A 23,540-nucleotide genomic window follows, 5' to 3' on the forward strand; every position below is an offset into this window, starting at 1 on the left:
GGGGGGCAGAATTTAGTCCAATGCTTGTGTTAAGTCGTATTTTGTACCATCAAGTCAATTTATGGAGCTCTGTTGTGAAGTGAAGGTATTCAAGAAGTTTGCTCCTTTGCTAGGAGTTGTATGCCATATATAGTCAGCTGTGGGTTTTTTTGCTGCTGTTTTTTTTTTTTTTTTAACTTAAGAAGGCTCGCCTCCAAACTGCTGAATCATATTTCAACCATAGAACTGGTGATTTTTCAGAATTTGAATCATAGTTGGGCCCCCTGGACATCAAGCTGTGAAGCCACACGTGGGCTCAACAGTTTGGCAACCACAGAGTACAGCTTTGGCAGTATTATATTCACAGTTCAGATCTTGGATGGTTAAGCCACAACATACAGCATGTTAGAAGGGAGCAACAGCATGGCTCGGAATTGCTGTTTACTTAATTTAAACACCATAGTTTGTACTGGTTTTGATGATTAGCCTGGATATTAAGAACCAGACTTCTTCAGATCTGTATCCCATCCCAGAAGAAAGTCTTATGTAACAACCTCACTTGAAGTAAGAAACCTCTTTTTGGATATTTTAGTGTTGCATACTTCCTGCCAAGGTTTTCTCTGAGCAGATGTCCAGTTGGGTCACTTCTGAAGTCAAGTATAGATATATCAGGATTACTCAAAAGCACCAAGGTCTTGTGAAATAAGAAAATCAGGGTGGTACCTGAGATTTGTAAATGTAATATGATCATGTTTTGACTTAACGTTCTGATTTTATCTTACAAGCTGCAGCAATTAATTGCTTAGCAATAGTTAGGAAATATAGAGGCAGTCTCCATTAAAGCAGGGTTCTTCTTCAAAACTGCAGACTTAGTCAGTTGAGCTCCTTTTGCATGTGCCTCATTTGAAATAATGTTCTGTATTTAAATGGTGAGCTTTGAACTTAAGAAAGTTTTGTGCATGTGATACAAGAAGCTGAGGAGTCTTGGTAATTTGATTCCTTTATCAATATTTCCTAAGGAGTAGAGAATTTAGTCTGTGAAAACAGCTACTGTTGTTTTTCAGGGCATTTAAAACAAAGAACTTTATTTTTTCATAGTGAAAACTACATCTGGAAAGGAACAAACAGTGAATCACCTAATCCAAATTACTTTCTTATGCCTGCAGAGAACATGCTGGCAGAAGTTTGAGAGGTTTTTCAATTTTGTTTTTTGAGAATGACTGTGAGACACATGGTAGCAAGTTCTTCATTAACTGGATCTACTTTATTTCAGCGAAATCCTAAACTTGAAACCTAGACAGACATGAAAATAGGGAAATGTTAAAAAAAATACTTGCAAAACACAAGAAAGTTCCAGTAAAAATGTGGATATTGGAGGTTCATCCTTCAGGCAGGGCTGGTGATTCCTCTATGCCTGTTGTGCTGAAATGGAGCCCTGAAGGTAGAATATCTGGTAATATACAAGGGATTTTTTCTGGCCAAAGAGTTAAACAGGGCATTTTTGGTTGGAAGACACTACTGGAGCTGACTAGGACCTGTGCTAGAGCAGGAGACACCACAGAGTTGAGCAGAATGCAACTTTTGTGTGTCAGTCTCAGTGATAAGCAGATAGACAGGAGGCTCAAGGAGAATATTGTATCAAAAGAAAGAAGGGATTTAGGGACAAGGAGAAGGGCTTTTGGAAGAAAAAGGACTTCTTGAGGTCTGTGTCATGGAAAAGAGAATAGTTGAGTTGTTTTGATATAGAGGAAGAGTCTTGAAGAGAAAATTAGGAGAACAGGATGAAAATATGAAGGGACCAAGCAAATTTTTGGTTGTCTTACTTTGTGTTTCAGCAGCTATGGTAAAACTGATTTCCTCAGAGGAGAACATTAATGGAGCAGAACAGCACAGACCCTTGAAACAGAACAAAAAAGCTAGAAGGAGAGAAGACAAATATCACCAGAGAGTTCAATGACAGCAACTTGATTTGGCCAAAGGCCCTTGAAGTTTTACAATATTCTTTTTTTTTTTTTCCAATGAATGTGTATAATATTTATCTAAATAGATAGTAGTAAGCTTTTGCATTGTTCTATGTAATTTCTGTTTTTCTTTACAATCAGCTACCTGAATGCTCATTTATTAAGAAGAACAGAAAGGTTTTGAATAGAACTTCCCATGAACATTTTATTATAACAGGTGAGATCTGTGGGAGGAATTAAGAAAACTTGAAACAATGAAGGTCTTGCTTCATGGATTCATGAAGATTCTTCAGTATACAAATGGGAGAAGGCAGGCTCACATAAGATCTGTAAGTTCAAGTCAGAAAACTTCACCCTCAGTGGGTATAACTATCAAAGCAATTAAAGCATCTCTTGTGGTGGGTGTCAATTATTATTTATTTCTTATCCAGGAGCCCAGTAAAGAATTAATGAAATACCTGAAGATCAGCTCAGTAGTGGAGTTATACATTATTGTGCTGTTTTTGACAGCAGAAGGACAGGTTGTACAGTCTGACTGGTTATGTTGACAGTTTGTTTTAGTACTGTGATTTAGAAATATTTTGCTTTTGCAAAAGCAAAAATAATGATCCCAAGAATAAATTGCAGAAAAATGTAGGTGATAGTTTTATTCAAATGAAATATATTCCACAATTTTTATTAATAGAATTGAAAAGGAACTAGAGGAAACTTTAAAAGCCAGAATGCTTTGTTTCTTAGGAACCACTACAACCATAATGAAAGCACCTGGCATACAAGATTCACCACTTAAAACATCCAAGCAGCAAAAGTCTTGCTGTGTTCCTGGAATTATGAGATACACATCAAATGCTTAAATTGGTCAAAGACTTAGTCATACTTGGTTCAAAGAAATCTGTACATGTGCATTCACATCTGTCTAGATTCTGAGCTATTAAGTGTCTTAGATGCCATTAATCCTATTTTAGTTTTAAATCCACATTTTAGTTTTAAAGCATGATATTCCCATACTACAGTTATCAGACATCTTGCCTCAAATGTTTCATAATATGCAATTCCAGAGGTTTTATCTGTGTTCTTATAGAGAGATGCTATCAGCTTTATGGGAAGGGGAAGTGCTAAATCTCATTAAACCCTTATAGCTATCTTATTGCAGGTTAGAAATACATCGAAATGTGGAATCCCCAGAAATACTCTCACTTTCCTTTGGCACAGTGATTGAGGGTATTGCACCAGGTGCAACATAGGATTTATCAAGAAGCTATTTTCTAAGTAATAGTTTCTAGCCAGATATGTTAATTTAAATACTTTTTAAATGGGAAAGCAAATCCTAGAATAATTTCTTACCTTTACTACAAATTTCAAACTCCACAGTATACTTGGAAGAAAACCAGACTTAGTTAAGGCACTGAGAATTAGAAAGAAGCCCAGAAGCTCTATTCCTCTCCACTTGAATTAACAACCAAATTAACAAATTGGTTTTACTACCTCAAGACAAGAAACATGCATTGTATACTGAGAATGCTCAACTGCAGAGTGGAACTGAAATGCCACAGGATTTTTCTTCCTGGTAGGGACAAGAACAGTACAAAGCTGGGAGGGTAAATTGAAACTCTTCAGTCCGTTGTGTAATATGTAAATTAAGAAATAATTCTTAGGGAATATAAAATACCAGTGGTTACTGCATATACCTATATATCACAGAAGTGTAGAATCCTTTGGGTTGGAAGAAACCCTAAAAATCACCTAATTCCAACCCTTATGCCATGGGAAGTGTTACCTTGTACTAGACCAGGTTGTTTAGCCAACCTGGCCTTGAGCACTTTCAGGAATGGGGCAACCACAACTTCTCAGGGCAATCTTTTTCAGTGCCTCACCACACTTACAGTAATTTCTTCCGGATATCTAAACTAAATCTCCCCCTTCCAGTTTAAAGCTTTGTCCATTTACTATGTCCCCTTCTAAAACCTCTCTCTCAAGTTCTCTTGGAGGACTCCTTTTTACTGGCAGGTTGTTGTAAGGTGTCTCTGGAGCTTTCTTTTCTTCAGGGTAAAAACAGCCTCAATTCTCTCAGCCTGTCTTCACGAGAGATTTTCTTCAGCCCTCTGATCATCTTTATGGTCCTTCTCTGGACTCAATCCAAGAAGTCCACATCCTTCCTGTGTTGAGGGCCCCAGAGCTTGATGCAGCACTTCAGCTGGGATCTCCCAGGGGCACAGTAGAGGGGCAGAATCACCTCACTTGGTCATTCTGTTTTTAATACAGCCCAGGATGCAGATGGCCTTCTGGGTTGTGCATGCACGTTGACAACCTGTACCCAGCTTTTCATCTACCAGCACCCCCCAAGTCCTTCTCTGCAAGGCAACCCTCAAATAATTATTTTCCCAGTCTATATTTGTGCTTGGGATTGTCCTGACCCTCCTGCAGGACCACACACTTGGCTTTTGCACAGTTCCACCTCTCAAGCTTGCCCAGGCCCCTCTGGATGGCATCCCTTCCCTCCAGCCCGTTGACTTCATCACACACCTTGGTGTCATTGGCAGAGTTAGGGTGCCTTGATCCTGCTGCCCATGTGGCTGACAAAATGTCAAACAGTGCTGGTCCCTATGCTGACCCTGAGGAAGGCACTCCTCACTGGTTTCCACTGGGACATTGAACCATTGACCACAACTCTCAGTGTGATTATGCAGACAATTTCTTATCCACTCAGTGGTTCTTGTGTCAAATTAATGTCTCTCCAGTTGAGAGACAAGGATGTTGTTCAAGACAGTGTCAAATATCTAAGTAGATGATGTCAGTTGCTTTTCCCTACATACATAGTTTTGAAATAAAATAGTGCTTTTCTCACTGCTAAGATATAGTACAGAACAATTATTCACCTATTTACCCCAGGATAGTTGGTATGTTAATAATTTCTTGGTTTAATTTTTGCTTTATGAGGGCAAAATCTGAAGTAATCTTTGTGGGTTGCTTTCTGAGACCTCCAATTTAACTGATATCTTCATTCCATTGCCAGAACAATAATATGTATCTTTTTCCTTAGTTGTCCCAGCCTCTCACAATCACAGAGTGAGATCTTATCAAGCACTCTGGTTTTGTTTTCCCGGGTGTCTGGTCTCATTAGAAGAAGATTTTGCATGCATTTCCTTAAGAATGTGATAGAGAGAAATAAATTTGCATTCAGTGAGGTCAGAGTTACTATAGGACATTGTCAGAAAATGATGGTAGGAAGCTAAGGAGAGGATCAAAGAAAGTGAAAAAGTTGCATAAGAGAGACATTAACGTTTCAAATCCACTGAGAATTGTAAGTAAATTCCCTGGATCTGTGTTCCTCCACCCATATAGCCAGAAAATAAACTTCACAGACCAATTTCTAGAAGCATGGAATTCTTTCCAAAGGACATTATTTTCTGGAAAATGCATTCTCTTTTTCAAAGTGCACCTTCTGGCTGTACTTGACCTGAAGAACTTGTCTGGTGAGAACATGACTTTCTTTTACATTGGCATTGAAAGAATTAGTTCAACTCCCTTTTTTTTTTTTCTGTACCAGTTCTGTTTCTGTCAGCCCTGCAGGAATATAGTTGTTGACTGGTTCCCAATTTATTAATGGAAAAATAGCCTTTTAAAGAAATTGATATCAAGAGCTTTCTTCTTACTCCTTGCTAGAATACTTGTCCAAAAAGGATATAACTTAAAGGGAAAATTAAATTCCTGATTGAAAGTAATTAATGAAATCACAGGTAAAACTGAGGATGCTATAGCTCTTTGCTTAGCCTTTTCATCTTCCTGCAAAAACAATGGTTTTGTCTACATTGTGACTTGTCAGTGGAAAACAATAGGAATTGAATTTTCTAATCTAGTTTGATATCAGCTGGTAATCACCCTAAGAACAGCATTCATAAATTACTCTATGTACTTGAGAGCAGCAATTCTTTTTTCCATGAAAAATGCTTATACTGTGTATTATACTGCTGGATTGCCTGGATTTGTAGGAAAGCTGGTTTTCCATATGGTGTTTGTGAAAAGATCTGAGCCATAAGTAAAAATGAATCAAGTAACACCACAAAGAATAGCATAAATAAATAAATAGCTAAATAAATAGCATAAAACCTTTAATTTTTACTCAGAGTTGATACAGTGCTGACTGTATCATCATTGTGCATGTGTAGTGTGCAGTGAGTGAGTATTCCTGTTGTGCATGGATGAGTATCCCCATCATGCTTTCTAGGCATGAATTTACTCAAGGGTCAGGAGCCTGCTGCCCATTTCCCCTCCCTTCTCCCTGTACTGCTGCCACAGGAGCACTTGCTGCTCAGATCATGTGAAGCTTGCACTGTTCTACCTAGTACTGCTTGCAGCTGCATGCAGCCTTTCATGTTTACTTCAGCTTGGAGTTGTGGGTCTGCTGGGAAGGAAATCCAGCCACGAGACTTTTTAAGTAGTGGTTTGATCTTTGTCAATGAGATCGACTCAATTTAGACATGTTCCCTTGAGAGGTCAGATCTGGACTGGAATATGTTAAGGGCTGTCAGAACGCTGTGAGCAGGAAAAGCAGACATTGCAGCCATCAAGGGTTTGATTCCAGCAGAGATTCTTGTAAATGGGGATGTTTAATAGACCGTGGAGAAGTTAAAAGGAAGGATTAGACAACTGGTGGGGTCAAGTACACTTAAGTAATCATAAATGCATAGGGTGGTGCTGTAATTAAAAATGCTCCTGGACTCACTCAGTTGGCCTCAGAGCATGCCTACTACAGGCAGAGCTTTGGTTCCAAGGGGCTTCTGTAATTGTCCAAATCATATGAAAGCTTTAAAACTTATACTTAATGATAAACTTTTTAAAACTGGGGTGGGAGAAAATACACTAATGATTCAGACTCTCTAATAAACAATTTAACCACACTGTACTCTGAAGTGAAAGTATTTGTGGTAGCTGTTTGCAAAGCAAATGTTTGCACAAAAAAAATTCAATTCTCAGTTTAGCTTGTTAAACAGAAACTATTATCTGTGAGAAGTTTTGTTAAACATGTCACCCAAAGAGCCTTGATAAATGTTTATTAGATGCACTTTAATACTAAATGTCTGTATAAAGCATAAGCAACAATATTTTTAATAAAAGGGTATTTTTAATTGAAAAAAAATGTTTCTTGACTATTTTTGCTATCTTTAGCGAACACATGAGAGTTGTGCAACTCCATTAAATGCTTAGAATAACATTTCCTATGCACACTTTGCTTGTTAAGTTCGAAGACTGTTTTCTTACACACCAGGCTAGAATCACATGACAAAATTTAAACTGATTGCTTTAGGTTTTCATTCTCTTTGATTTCTTATTTGGGTCAGATGTTTAGAAAGAAGATAAATATCATATAACAAATATTGACCTTGTCCTTGAAAACACATTTTTAAAACAACTTTGAGAGCTGCTGCTCTGTGCTTTGTTATGTGCTTCTTAGTAAGTTCAATTTTAGATTTAATTATATTTTTTGAGCAACAGGAAGTTGATAAATGCCCTTCTCATAGCATTGATGGAAATGTATGAGCCTGAGGTCTGTAGCTGCTGGCAAGAAAGATGAGGTAGGAAAGGGCAGCCTGCTAATAAAAGGATTATTCAGAATATGATACTTATGTGACCCAAAATAGCACTTCTGTTTCTGTCATATTATACTTCTTGAAGTTGGCATGTGAAAATTCAGCTGTGACCCTGGCTTCTTATAAACCCTTTTTTCATGAAAAATGACCTTTCTTCCTTAAATATACTGGCCTCTCTTGGTCCTTATGCCAATTTCAGCCATGTAAAGGAAGAAACTAGCTTATCTGGCCCTTTAGCTAAGGTTTTCAGGAAACTGAGGCAAGGGCAGGGTCTGGAGTTTATGTGAAAACTGATGGAGCTACACTGGAACCTGTTTAGCAATAATTAAACTGATGAAGATTAGCTAAATTCTACCACTAAAAATCTTTTATACTCTTTTTAAAAATAACTTTTTATAGCATAAGCAAAAGTAAAAATACAGAGATTGCCTTGGAATACCAGTGAAATTCCTCACAGAAGCAGCAGGATCTGAGGAGCATTTCAGAGAGAGGTAGTGGAGTTTCCCTTCCAGAGTCTTTTCAAGCAGCATCTTCTGGTGTTCTGGACAAAGAGCTGTTAGGCCATTGGTCTGGAGAGAAAATTCTGATAACTCTTGACAGCTCTTTTGTCAGATGTCAATACTGGCATTTCAGTTTTTTTAGCATGAAGCTCTCAGGTGATTTGTGAAAATCCAGAATCCTGCCTTTCTTTGTGGATAAAGAAGACCAATATTTCTTGCCAGTATAATGAGCAAAAAGCATTTATTCCTTTATTCTGTCCATGAAGGGCATATATTGTCTTAGTACTGTACATTTTGAGATTGGGCAAAGCATGAAAGCAAAATCATGAGGAGCTGTATTTCTGCCTGGTTCTTAGTAAGATAATAGGGAGTCTCACAGGGGATAAATGTAAGCTGCTTTGTTACTTATTTTCTTAACATTATTTTTTGTGTTTTGCCCATTCTGAAAGGTGCAGGCAGGCAAACAGAAAACTGCCTTTCCTCTTCAGTTATTTTGCATGAAAGGAACAGCACACTCCCCTGTGTCTTTCCAGTACAGCACAGACACCTGTGAGTTTGTAAAGCACAGCAAGGACTTGCTCTGAGATGATAATTTCAGGCAACTCATTCACAGTTGCCTGAAATTGATTTTTTTTTTTTTTTACAAAAGCAGATCCATTCTCTGCCAGTGATGCCCTGTTCCCTGCTAGGAGGCAGCTGCGGGCTTGCTCTTTGCCCAGTGGTCATGGAGAGGGTGAGCCTGTGCAGGAGCAGCCTGGTTGGAGCCTGGGGCAGACACACACTGCTCTGGGCAGCGGGAGGGCTGGAGCTGCCATCCTCTCCAGCAGGGCTGAGCCCTTTCCTCGGGAAGCAAAGCTGCTGTTTCGCCCCAGGCGCTGGAGCCTGGGTGACCAAGGCTGGTCCCACTGCAGTGTCATGCAGGCTGAGGAAACACTGTGCATCATGAGACCTCAAGGCAAGTATTCAAGCAATGGTTAACACGGCTGGACAGCTTGCCCACTAGAAAACAGGGTTGTTTTTTTTTTTTCCATAGTCACTTCCCAGTCTTGGATATACAGTCTCTAGTTACCGGAGGGATTCAGAGCTGGAACAGGCAGCCTCTTAAGTATTAGGCTGCCCCTGTGTACTTGGCACCAAATTCAGACAATTTGGAGAACATTTCAGATTTCTGGAGGGTGTTTTTTTTTTGTTTTGTTTTGATTTTTTTTGTATGTTTTTGTTTTGTTTTGGATTTTTTTCTATTTTTTATTCCTTTCCATAAGAAAGCAGTTCTATTTTTAGGACTTGGCCTAAATTGTTGAGCCCAGTGGTTTTACTGTTGTTGTTTTTCCTCTCTTCAATCAAACTGAAGTGGTTCTGGCTGATCTTACTAGTAAATCTGCCGTGTCTCTTAAAGTTACACTCGAGGAGATTTTTTGATTGCATGGGTGTGTATGTTTGCATGGAAAGTTTCTCTCAATTTCCTGGAATAAAAGGAGTCTTGACTTCTCCCAAATCTATACCTCTGTGCTTGTAAATGTCTCTGTTAAGACTGCTTTTGTGGAACATTGTGAAGGATGCTGGGCTAAAACATGATATGTTGCTAAATTAAATTTTGTATTTGAAGTTTTTCTCCCCAGTCTCTTCTGGTCTTTCATGCTGCAGCTGTTTCAATGTATAATGCTTGTCTTCAACCTGCAGAGATACCAGAATATCCCATTTTTATCACTTGTGGAAAATCAGACATCATAACAAACTGATGGCCATAGCAGTGACTGGAGCAGCGATAAGTATCCCTATCACCTCTCTCTTTGACTACAGTACATATGTAGACCCTGCTCACCCAAGTTAGCTTTTGGATGAAAGGGAATATTGCTTCCTCTGCATGGTGCTATGCTTCTACTAATCAGATTTTCCCTCTGTGCTAGTTGCAGGGCAGGGCCCAGGGTGTTAAAGGTAAAACGAAAAGCTACCCCTTTTCTTCCTCTGTTCATAGTGTTTAAGTTGCCATTTGCACTCACTTTGTCTGAGAACATCTGTCCTTCTGTTGCACAGGATGTCTGAGCAGGCAGGGGGTACATGCCAGTTACTGGCTGGTTTGGGAGCTTTCCAAAGGAAGAGGATTTCTCTCAGTTTTGGAGGACCAGAGGTAGCAGTAGCAGTCAGCCACTTCCCATGGAACCACAGATGTCAACTAGGCTGCTGTAGACTGTCCTGAGGTAATTTTTCCAAAGAGTGGCTGGACATCTGTGCTTCATGTTATACATTGGGCCGTTTTCCTACAGATTGAGACTGACTTGAAGAGGGGAAGGCACCTTCCAAAAACTCTGAGTGCAACACATGGTGCTTTGAGAGTGGAGTTAAAAATCTGTGCCTGTCCTCAGGGGTTCCCTGTTTGCTGCTGGAGAGCTCTCTCCTCAGAGTCATTCTCAGCAGTTCACAGAGTACATTTCCTGTAGCCATCTCCAGCATCACCAGGTTGGATGCTGCTTTTCCAAACATATTCCTGCATCCCATCTTTGGATCACTTTCTGGATGTAGACTTTTGCTTTTACTAAAAATGAGTATAGACTTCAGATCTTGCAAAACTTAAAAGCATTCAAAAGATCCCAGGCTTTTTTAAAAAAATATTTGAGGGCTGTCATCAAAACAATAATACATTACCAAACAATTTAAAAAAGTTTCCAAATGTAAGTGTAGCTCCAGGTCTTAAATCCAATAGGGGAAAGAAAAATCATTTATATGAAGTTTAGCATTTCCTGGGTCTGAAATACCTTTATTATTTCTGCCTCTGGCCCTGGCTTCTAGATGTGTGAGGCTCAAAAACTAGCCATACTAACCCTTGATTTCCATTTTGCCTTTCTGAGGCAGTTATGACATTTTTTTCCTTAGATCATATTAAAATTAATGAACATTCAAGCACCATTTATTCTGTTGTACTTACTTTTTCACTTTTTTGCCAGCACTCTAATAATGCAATGTTAACCTAGTGAAGAGACTTAAATCATTATATGGAAAAAAGGACATTTTTCAAAGGAGGAGAGGCATTTGTTTCAGTTTCCTAGGCAAATTCTCACACAAGTAATTACATTCTTCCTACTGCATTCCTCTGCCACTTCAATTGGATATGGTGTTCCTCCTTAGTTTGTTCCCTATACTTTTGCATAGCATTATCAATTACTGTTAAGTATTTGCTGTCCACCATCCCAGCAGTGACTTCATATATAAAGGCAGTGATTGAAGTAAGCCACCAGACAAATAAAATTAGGAGCATCTTCTTGTGGAATTTACAATCCAAAATACTCATTAATCCAAATCTGCCAGATGAAAGCATTTTTAACCATGACTTGGAAGTACAATAAGTTATGACATTAATTGGCAACATAATTAGCTGTGGTTGCTTTGAAACGAGGAATATTTGATGGTGACTTTGGTACGGCAATATAAGAGGCTCACTGCAGGCCATGTGTACTGGTACCTTCAAATTGTGATCACTGTTTTACAACAGAAGTTAAATTGGTGGGTGAATTTGAGCATGTTTTCTGTAAGCAGAGGAAGAGAATGATCAGCATTATGAATCCATGGGAAAAATATGGAGAAGGAGAGACGAGTGGTCCTCTCTTGGTATGCTCACAGTAGGTATGAGTTCAGGTATGAATTGAAACAGCCTGAGACATGTTCACTATATAATTCCAGGGAACTTTCCACTATTCCTTCATAATCAAAGCATTTCAGAGCTCCCTGAGAGAAGTAAGTATTTTTTCTCTTCACATTTCAGCACATTTATTCAGTAATGGCACAACTGGGACCTGTGAAGCTAGTATTAGAATACTAATTTTAGCTTTTCTTTGATTCCCCCATATTACAGAAAAAATATCCCATAATTTGCATGGTCCTTTTCCTTGCAACTCTTGGCCTTTAACATATTCAGTGTAGTAAACCAAAGCCACTGCTACTTGCTTCCCCTGAAATTATACCAGTTTATTTGATTTCACCCTGGACATACTCTCTATGTCACTGGGAGGGATACCAGAGATGTACAGGGAGGGACACCAGACCCAGTGATCACACAGGTCTTGGTTGAGTCTGGGGCTGCGCTGCATTCCAGTCCCACCGGCTGGCTGGCTGCAAAGGGCTGCGTCAGGGTGGACTTGGGAAAGCCACCCTCCATAACCTGAAGTGACAAAACCTGGTGATCAAGCCACACCAAAGCCTTTGAGAAGGAGGAGAGTTTTTGTGGGAAGACAGGGAAAGCAAGGCAATGCAAGAATAATTTCTTCTGGGAGCTGTCATTATGGAGGAACTGCTGAATATGTCAAGAATTTGCAGCTCAGATACAGGAAATTCAGCTGAACAAATTTAAATGTGATCTGACATGGCTACTGGAAAACTAAAATAATAAAGTAACTGATCTTATTCTGTGTTTCCTATTGGGGAATTTTCTTTTGATAGCTCTGAAATGCAGTGATGTGTTATCATTTGGTCGAGCAGTAATAGCACAAATGGGAAAGAGTGAAAAGCTCTCACTGAGGTGAGAACTGTAGCCTTTGATCCTGTCTTTATTCCCCTATCAGTCTTCAGGTTTGCTCAGTATCTGGCTTATTTTGATTGATATGTGATGCCATTATGCTCCCAGATTTATTTTTCGTTGATGTAAATGGTTATTGTTCGTCCATGCCAGGAAAGAATCAGTGGCAGCCATTGGCCTTCCCTAGCAGAGTCAGCCAAGGGAGGGAGGTGAGGGTTCCTTTGGGGTAGAGGAAGGAAGGGACTTCAAATCTGAATCATCCATACTTTGAAGGGAAACAGAATTCTAATTTAATTGCCTCTAAATCTTAAAGTCTGCTTGTTACCAGCCAACAGATGGTGGATGCTTACAGATCCTCCAGCCCTCCTGGTCGTTTTCCTTCCTTTTTTCCATTTTTCCTAAAGGAGACGCCAGAATGTATGTTACCTCAATACAGTAAGAACTTCAGAAGCTAACCCAAGCAACAGTTTTTGAACACAGAACAGCATGTTTTTGTGAAGTGTGTATTGAGTTCAGAATTGTTTATGACTTGGTTTACTTAATCTCTTCAATTTGCATATATATTCTGCTATTTTGAACTGAGCAGAGCAAATATCCTGCTTCTTGGAACATTTTGGCATATTTAGATGATATGGAAAAACAAGGAAAAAATATAATGAAGAAATATTTTCTTGTTTTTTGCAATGCACCATAACTACACAGCAAACATTCTAAGTGTGTAAAGTTTAGAAGCTTGCTGAACTTTCTCTGCATGTTCCCAGTGTTTTAACATACCTCGTAAGATGTTTGCCACAATGGATTTCACAGATGTATTGCTTTATAATTGCTTCATGTATCATATATCAAATGTCTTTTGAATTTTTCTTACTTATGGATTATGGAAATGTCCCATAATTACCATTGTCTCTAGCTTGACAAACACCTGGAAAGTTATTTTTTTCATGACAGAAGGTTGTTTTGATCAAGAAACCAAGGACAGATCTAATTTTTTGTTGTTTTAGGAGTGAGAGTTCCTGAAAAGAACCCTCACTCTTTTGGCCACCAAAAGCGTACATAATTTTTTGTCCTTTTTAATGTTTATTTTTTCCTGGTAGACTTGCCCTGGTATTTGTTTCATTGTATTTTTTGCCTGCATAGAGAGAGACACTGGTAATTGTTCATAAAATTTGAAATCTAGCAGGAGTGAGTTCTGTACTCTGCAAGTTTTTTTTGTTTCCTTCCTAGAGGAAACCTCTAACAGTGAGGCATTTAAACCTCTGCCACACCCCTAAGGCTGTGGAACCCATAGACACTGCCCGTTGCAACAAACCAGAAGATTCCTCATTCTCCGGATGTTGCGCTAGGTGTGGAAATGTTAACAAAGATGTGTTTATAACACAAGAACACAATACAAATCTGTAAAGACCCCATTTCTATAAGGCAACAGTGATGGTGTGATCAGCATTGTGACTATCAGAAAGAATCACGAAGCTGCTCCCCCAGTGACACCAGCACAAGACCAAAGTGATAACACTAGCTGGTCAGAAGGCATGAAGCTCCTGCCACAGCAGATACGGGTGAGTATACTGAGTTGTTGAGTGCTGGGAGCATCCATGGCTCAGTTGCAGCTGTCAGACCTCATGAGGGGAAATAGGAAAGTTGGAGAGCAAGAGTTGGAGAGCACTTCACCTTCTGACAATGCTACAACATGATGACAAAGGGAAATAATAATGTTGCTGCTTTACTAGCAAAGATTGAGAATCACTGGACTGGAGCTCAAGAGGAGAAAGAAAAGAGGTATCTTAAAATGTGACATCTGCAAATATTTTTCCTGTCAGTATAACATTTCTTCTTTTGAGAGAGAAATGTCAAACCCACAGGTTTCAGGAGTAAGAGAAAAGGCCACTCAGGTTTCCAGGTCAGACTTGGGTCTCCTGTTCTGCATGTTCTCTCTGCCTGGTCTCCAGCTTCCCTGCTGGGAGCCAGGAAGGGCAGAGCATGGCCAACAGGCCAGGTTCTTCTGATCACAGCTGTCCCTCTGTGTGCTTGCCCGGTGTGTGGCCCCTGCTAATGCTGGCTGAAATGTTCTGCTTGTTTTTATAGAATTGTCAAATAGTTTGGGTTGGAAGGGACCTTTAAAGGTCATCTAGTTCCAAACCGCCTGCCATAAGCAGAGACAATTTCAGCTAGATTATGTTGCTCAGAGCCCCATCCAGCCTGACCTTGAATGTTTCCAGGGATGGGACAACAGCCACCTCACTGGGAAATCTGTGGGTTCCAGTGTTTTACCACCCTCATCATAAGAGAATTTCTTCCCTATATCTACTCTGAAAGCACCCTCTTTTAATTTGAAATCATTACCCATTGTCCTATCACCACAGGCCTACCAAAAATCTGTCCCCCTGTTTCTTGTAGACACCCTTTAGATACTGGAAAGCTGCAACCAGAACCTTCTCTTCTCCAGGCTGAACAGCCCAACTCTCTTCATAGGACAGTTACTCTAACCCTCTGATCATCTCTATGGTCTCCCTCTGGCCTTGGCTCAATGTCTTTGCTATGCTGAAGACTTTAGAGCTGGATGCAGTCCTCCTGTCTTACGAGAATGGAGAAAAGAGCCAGAGTTACCTCTCTTGACCTGCTGGCCATGCTGACATTTAAAATTTTTTTTAGCAATGAGCACTTCCCTTTTGTGCAAATAGGGGCCACACGGATAGCTTGGTCATTTTTCTGGTTTTAGTAGGGTTCTGTAGGGCTTTGGACCACGAATATGCTTTACCACAGATATATAAGAGCTGCTGTTCCACGTCACCTCTTGGATGCATGTGAGTGTTTCAGGGGCAGCCATCTGTCTGTCTGTGTGCACACCTGGTTAACTGAGTGCACCTATATGGCCATCAGCTGAAGGCCTCCACCACTGCCCTTGCATTTGGCTCAGCTCTCAAGAGCTTATTTGACTGCTGGGTGTCCTGGCATGGTGGATGCAAGGCCAGCCCACTCAGGGAGGTTTACATGGGAAGTACCAAGTGCCATTACCACATGGATTTTCTCAAGGTAAGAGAGGTCTTCTCCTGGGCCAACAAAACTCCTGTAGGATTTTACCCCAATCTCATTGTACAAAGTTGCTCTTGTATGGCAGTTCAAGACCTTAGTCCCCTTGCTGCAGTCGGAGCTTTTCAGTTCACATGAGTCATGAATTTCTTTCTAGCTCCCTTTTGACAGACATGTAGAGACATATCTTGTAGTGGATACCTTTTCCCAAGAGATTGTTCTCCTAAACACACCACATTACAATCTAAAAATCCAGGCAGGCCAATATTTTCTTAGAAGTGCTATCAGATCTGAGAAAGTGAATTGACTTGATAATGGAATGAAAATCTTGTTGCTTTTTTAAAAAATCAGTTTACAAAATGGAGACTATTGAGCGGGGAGGGAGGAGAGAATTAAGTTTAGAACTTAATTCCTCCATGCTCAACAGGCTCATTTACAGGAAGAATACAACAAATCTCTTGTTTTTGCAGCACAAGGCCTTTATACAGGTAAACATGTTGAGAATGCTGCCTGTAGTGTTTGCCCAGCTAGACCATAAAGAATTCCTGGTAGCAGAGGGGATCTAGTGCCATTGCCCAGCCCCGGCAACCTTTGCTTTCCTCCTGCCTCTATCTGCCCTACTGCCAGGGAGGGAGACTGGCAGAGTTGTCCTATTCCTCAGGTCCAGCAGGTTTATTCTGAGTACAGACAGAGTGGTCTTCCATTTTGCAGTTACAGAAACAAGAATATCCTGTCGAGCTTTCTCGCTTTCCTCCCTTCCCCACTGCCACCGCTTGGTATGACTGTAGGGAATATAAATGGAACAGGAAATTTGACCGCATCCAGGATCAATGTCATTAAAGACACATCTTGTTTTAAAATCTAATTTTATATAACTGCTGTGTTATATAATATGCTTTTGTTTGTCGTCTTGATTTTTATCGAGGTAGTGTACATTCCCCTGGACCTTTTCATGAAGGAATGTTTATACCTGTGGGCAGGCACTAATGGCAGTGAAAGGCTTGCATTCATGGGAACAGCATTTAGCAATTCATGGTTGCCAAGGTAAGCAACAAAGGCATGCCCTCTGCCACTCCACTGCCTCTAAAAGAAACAGTCTCTAAGGTAACAGGCTAGCACCCCTTGAGGCCAAAAATCTTTAGCTTTTTAGACAGAAAAACGCATTAAATAATACCAAGAAAAGCAATTTTTTTTTGTCAGGGAATTTTTTTCTTCACAACAGAGAAGGGGCTCAAAGAGTTCTATTTTTGGTTCTGCGCAGGAATTTAATTCAGCTGCTGCCCAGTCTTTGTGCACTCAACACCCCTTTGACAGTTTGGTTTCGGGGGCACATAGGACTAATGAGCCAAGGCATGACTGCAGTTGGAGACTGGCGCCTCCCAGGCCTGTGACTGTTGTTCAACTGAATAGGCAATTTCTCTGATTAGCTTGGAATTTGCAGCATTATCTGGATGGTTACTTGGCATGAGCCCTTTTTCCAGGATCACAGTCAATTTGAGAGATTGAGTCACCTGAAGAAAAGGTCTGCAGAGACAGCAGTTGCTAGATGCTGCTTGTGATAGGATGGGAGAATGGGCTTCTCATCCACTTCATCTTGCTCTGCAGCTGCTTGCCAACCTCTTTTATCTTACTGTAGCAAAAGGGAAGAAATTGGTGAATCATCACATCTTCCTAGTGCGAGACATTAATAAGAGAAGAAATAAAGAGTAGATGGCTTCTTTTTAAAACAGAAGTCTAACAAAAAGTGAAATGAAACAGCCAGATCACCTTTCTGCTAATGTTGGTGTGTCAGAGATACACTGCATGCTGAAGACAACTTGTCTTTGCAGGACATTCATATGATTCTAGCATGGGTACAGTTTGCTGTATGTGGGGAAAAGAAAATAAGCATTTTCTGGAATATTTTTCTTTCTAAATGATTCAAGTTATCAAAACTGATTGACAATTGTGATGTGGCAATTCATGGACTGTTAACAGAATAATACAGGACCTGATGGATGTAATATGCCTTTTTTTACCTGATGCAATTCCTGCATTTACTAGGGTTGTAACAAAGGTCTTAAGAGTTGTTCATGAGAGGAGAGATATGGCCTAGAACCATTTTGCAGCTTGTTCAACAGACTTCCTGCTGATATTAGTGAGCTTTTACTCAGAAGAGAGGCAGTCTGTTAATCAGACCTAGTTGTGTCTTCAGGTGTTCAACACGCACCTCACATTTCAGTCAATTTCTGTGAATAAACTTCAAGTTGTTGAGCTAACTTACAGCAGTGCAAGGGAAAGATGATTTGCCTACTTTATACTCAGCCTGACAGAAAGGTTGCTGCTCTCACTGCATTCAAAGAAAGAACACACAGCATATACAATTAGTTTTGTTTACTTTCATTTCATGTTCTACAAAGTAAATATGGTATAATTGCAGACTTTCCAATTATTTAAAGCAAAATAGCACAAAGAAGATTAAACAAGGAAATGAATTAGTAACATCATGCACCCCAGAAACACCAACAGTGTGACAATTTGTTATTATGCAAAAGATGCAAAGTTGAGGCCATGCCAGGAAGTAAGTATCCAGGCACTCTTTTTAAGTTCAACACCTTGTCATGTTCACATTTGGATGCAGCCCACATTCACATGCTGTCATGTAACAGAGGTCCTGTTCCATTTGAGGCACAGATTGACTGGTGCTCACTAAAGAAGAAACAATTTGGTATTTGTTTATTGCACATCTTTATTCACATCTCAGATGCAAAAAAGGAATCAAATGTCATCTAAGGCAGGATGGAGACATGTTGCCGTCTGAGCAATCTGTGTTTCTGAGAAAGCAATATTTTAAGCAATAGCTTAGTGTGCTTAGCACATGCCCACAGCACTGAGCTGGGCAGGCATAGATGCTTCCAGCTAGAGCACAACCAAGTTGTGAAATTAGTCTGGTCAGGAAAACAAAGCACTGAATCTCTATTTTCTTACACATTCCCAGGAATATCCCTATAGATTTGGCTTAAACATTTCAGAAACATTCATCTTAAGGAAGGTATGCCAAATGTAAAACTTCAATTTGACACAATTTTAACTAACAGAATGTGAGTTTTTGAAAGCCAATATTTGAAACAACAGTAGTAATAGGGAGCTGCATTAGACTTACCATGAACTAGCAAATAATAAGAGATATTAATTTACAAAAAACAGTTTTTCAAAGTTCTGGCTTCAGTTTATTTCCTTGAAGTTAGTGTTGATATTTTTGTTGACTTCACAAAGTAAGTTAACATTAGAACTGCATTCTGTGTCTATAATTATAAAGTATATTTCATATCTAAGCTATCATTATTAGCTGAACAGTCTAAACCCCTTTCCTTCCTCCTCGCCCCAAAGAACATTATAATGCTACTGCGAAAAAACAGAATCTTGGGAAAATTAAAGTAAAAACTGATTGCTCATATTTGACAATGTGGTTTATAAAGATTGTTTCCCAACAGCTATAAAATACTCTCATTTCCCTGTCAGAAAGATGAAAATATGTAACCACCATTTGCTTAACAACTCTTAACTGTAGCTGGAAAAATATAATTGTTTCATATGACTTAATTACTGTCACATTTGTCTCATATTTTTGATCTGTGCTTTTGCAGATCATAAGGCACAGTGTACACATGCATTTATATAGAGTTCCTTTTCCAAAGTACACATATCCTGAGATCTTAGGGGCTGATCCAAAATTCAGCAAGGTTATGAGGAAGACTCCTAGCTGAGCATCATTCTATCCCCCGTATGCTCTGAGCATATCTTTTCCTCCTGATGTACTCCCTAGATTTCAGAAGTTGCTCTCAGAGTAGGTACAGGGACCTAGTTAATGAGATTCTTTTTTCACATTCAGGTTTTATTCCACCATTTAGTACAAAGTTGGCTGATGATGAGATTTCAAATAATCAGTGTTTTGTACAGCAGATGGCTATTGGACCTTTTAGAATATTCTTCCTATAATATTTAAATTGAACTAATGCGCTAATATTTTTGTCAAAGTTGGGAACTTCAGTTTCATTTCAGATACATGCAGGAGAATCCAGCCTCTTATTCAGACCTTATCTAAATAAGTCACATCTTGCTACTTCAAAATTGAAGAGGAAGTAGTTGGAATATAAGAATTCTAGAACAGTTTTAGCTTTTATTTTTGTAATATTGGCATTTATTTCCCCATCTAACACAGATCTGGAAGAGAGGAAGTCCAAAACATTTATAAAAAAAGACCAGCCTAACATCTTAGGAAGTGAGGCAAGCTTTAGGTAGTACTGACTCTAAGAATAAGCAAAGACCTTTAATTTTGCTTCAACTACTTTGTCCTTCTTCACCTCAGCATTGGTCAGGAAATCTCAAGTTACTAAAAGTCAGACATCTTAGATGAACAAAGACAGATATAATGATGTGTAATGGAATATGTGTTAGTTAATGGAAAATAATGGTCAGCTGTCTTATCAAGGACAACTAATTGTATAGTAGTAGATATTCATGGGGAATGAGAGGAGCCCTTCTCTTAGACCAATGTATTTATGGATAGACTGAGTTCTGTCTACTGAAGTGTTTCTCTGAAAATGCTACTATAGTCCATGCTTTTCTTCTCCTTCTGTCTTAAAATTTTTTAATGCATTTACAGATAGAAATAGAATTAAATATTGTTTTTCTTTCAATCCCATGGGTTGTGAGTATGGTTGGTAAGGAGAAGCTAGTATCTTATCCCTGTGCACTACTGCTTACCCAACCACAACTAACTTACCTCACTGTTATAAATGATTGTCACCTTGTGGTGCTTTCCTGCTATTTGGGCTTCCAAAGATCTCCCCACTTCTCTACATTAATGTCTTACTGCAACTAGGGCTGGCTTAGAGGTGATGATACATGAGCCAGGAAGGACTCCACCTTATTTTCAAACCAAGAAACAACTCAATGACCTGACAGCTAAAACCACCTTCTGCTTTTAAACTGAGGAGAAGTGATGGGAAGTCACTGAGACACAGTAAATGTGAACTACTTTTAAATTCCAACCTAGCTTTAAATGGTGCTTTGACAACACACTATTTATTTTGGGACTTACGGGACTTTTGTAGAGTTGGTGCAAATACAATGAAAATTGTAATGTTTACATAATCTATAAATAAAACAGTAAAGAAACCCAAGTCCCACCAGGATCACAAGTCAAAAAGGAGTAGGAACAAACAAGATAATTAATACATGGATTGGTTGATTTTTTTTTCTTAATAAACAATGAAGTCCTTGATATACATATATTTGCAGATATGTATAAACATGCAAAACACAGAGAAAATAAAAATGTTTATCGAGTTCCATTTCCCAAAATACTACAAACAGGAAGCAGTCAAAGGTTTCACAAAAAGGAACTGGTTTCTTGGATTCACAACTAGAATTTCTTAAGAGCGTGGTTTAGGTCCCAGAAAGGCACAAAAACACTCAGATAACATGTTCTAGAGATAAAATTATTCATAAAATACAGCCTTTCAGTTAGAAACACAGCGTAACACTACATGTAAGAAATTGTCCACATGTGTATTCTTGCTCACTCACCCAAAACATAAAATCTTCACTAAAAATGTGACTTCTTATCATATATAGTAGAAAGGTGGCTCTTTATAGATTGAAGTTGAAAAATATCAGCCTCAAGTGTTTGAGGAGGCAGAGGGGATTACATATTTTCATTCTTAACTTTCCTCCGGCTTATTTTTTGACAGTTCACCCAACACTAATGGAGATGCCTCTAAGTTCTTTGGATTCAATGCAAAAGACACTTTCTTTTCCCCAGAATCTACTTCCTACAAAATGTAAATGTTTCCATTTCTAATCTTCAAAGTAAATTACAACCAATGAAGAGGTAATGCAAAAAGTTTCATTAGGCTCATCTCCACAGACACAGGATTAACAAAAGTCATTTTCCCTGTAGACATCCTAATGTGTTTATGGTAATGGTATATATATTTTAATACACTGTTGAGTGAATCACCAAACATACAGATAAAGCAAGATTTGAAAAGTGAGCATAATTTTAGTAGAATCAATCAAGGTTTGCTCTGGGATTTGAGAAAGCTGAAATGAATGACCAGGGATGTTTAGATTGCTTACACTTCTCACAATGCTGGCAGGAAATAATAAAACACATTTGAAAAATTCCACATTATTTTCATTAAATATCAGTAGAACTCAGGCATTCCATTTCTGCCTAACTCAAAAAAGGAAATATAAACTGTGTCTTTCTTTATACAGTATATATAAGGCTGAAGAAGACTTCCAGTCACAGAGAGCTATGTAGAATGAGAATAGTCTCTTTTTTTTCCTGCTGGTATTATATATTCAGCTTGAAAGAAGGCCTACTGGAAAGGCTTTGCGTTTTGTTTTGTTTTGTTTTTCAGTGGACCACTATTGCTAAGGTAGGTTAGATAAGAGATGTAGATTCTGGAAGTGTCAGGCTGTGTACCAGAATTCACAGATTAGACGGGATGTGTTCATGCACTGCAGAACACATTTGCAGACTTTCATAACAATGGGTATAAAGGCACCATTTCTTAGGCTAGTACCGACAGAATAGAGAAGATGGTGATGTCTCTACTTAGCTTGAACTATTTGGTGTAAGAAGCTTGCAAAGTGTTTGCCAGGTTTTTTACATCCTTATCTAATATTGACAAGGAAACCTCATGACCTTAACTAAAAATTTTGGTTCTCTAGGCTTTGTCAGCAAATGCCTACTCCTGAATATGTGTTTAGGCTTTACACCTGAGCTGCTAAGTGATTTCCAAAAGCCCTGTATGACTGCCTTTTTCCACTTTCAGTGCAGTCAGGGAAATCTTACCTTCCAGTTTTAATATGTCCTTCACAAGGCTGATTTAAGGAATGTCCAGAAACCTGTTTTCAGGCACTGTTTATCTAAATAATGTTTTTCATAACCCATCAGTAACTTCCTTATAAAGTGTGTGCTCTGACACCGATCAAGAAAATGTGGAAATCAATGGGACAGTTAGTACCAACTTTGCTGAGAATAGAGTCAGGCACTTGGAGTTTTGAAAGTATCAGACCAAGAGTGGCAGAAACAGCTGAAGGCCTGTCAGAACATTGCTCCTGGACTTTCAACTCCTTCTCACCAGAGCAGGTACCTAGAATTGCTTGCGCAATAGTGACCAAGATTGGAATGACCTACTGGGATCAAACAAAAACTAATGGAAGAAGGCCATTGTCACACCAAATTCTGATCGTCTCATTTTTAAGACTGTAGAAAAAAGTTATGAAAAAAGCCCATTCATTTTCATTTTTGTGTTGGTAAGGAGAACATTCTGAACCATCCAACCTTCTGGAAACTTTCAGAAATCATTAAGAGCCCTTCAGCAGCAAGGGATGTGCTCAGTTGTCATTTGCAGGAACACCTATAGCTAATTAGGAAGAAGAGTTGAGAAGCTAGCTGTTATAAATGCCAGAGGTTATGGATATGTCTACACTGTAATTCAGATGCTAAGCCTGTTTTCATACTCTGACCTCTATTAATTTTCTTCCATGGAAACCAGAAGTTTGAGCTGCCCTTTGGAAGAAATCAAGTCTTCCTTAAGATGAAAAACCACTAATTATTTTGGGGATAATTTATTTTCAGAAAACACTAATTCAGCTTGTTCAGCTCTATGCAGTTCTGTGTAATTCTAGCAAGTTCATTCTCTTGACTACCCTCTCACAAACTCATAACATGCTGCATGGTGTGCATTACTTACACATCATGCTATAAAGACACCACTGCAGCAGGCTGAAATGCTCTGAAAGGTCACAACACAAAATAATTATGTCTTAGGCCATGGGGGCTTCCTCTGGACTCCAGAGCAGAAGGTGGGTGAGGCATTCCAGAGCACAGCCCTGAGCAGGTGAATTCAAGTCACTCTGTGCCGCCTGGTGTAGGATTGCTCCCTGAGGGGAAGTCTGTAGTAATGTGGCTGTAGCTATT

The 23,540-nt window shown here is 39.2% G+C and overlaps 1 long non-coding RNA gene across 1 annotated transcript in view; it reads left to right on the forward strand.

The window, feature by feature from the left end:
• LOC146767900 (uncharacterized) overlaps positions 1 to 23,540 on the forward strand; it is a 60,271-nt gene that overhangs the window by 19,191 nt on the left and 17,540 nt on the right. The window lies entirely within an intron of this gene.

This window comes from Lonchura striata, chromosome 3 (assembly GCF_050655825.1).
Source record: "Lonchura striata isolate lonStrDom1 chromosome 3, ASM5065582v1, whole genome shotgun sequence".
NCBI classification, from domain to species: Eukaryota; Metazoa; Chordata; class Aves; order Passeriformes; family Estrildidae; genus Lonchura; species Lonchura striata.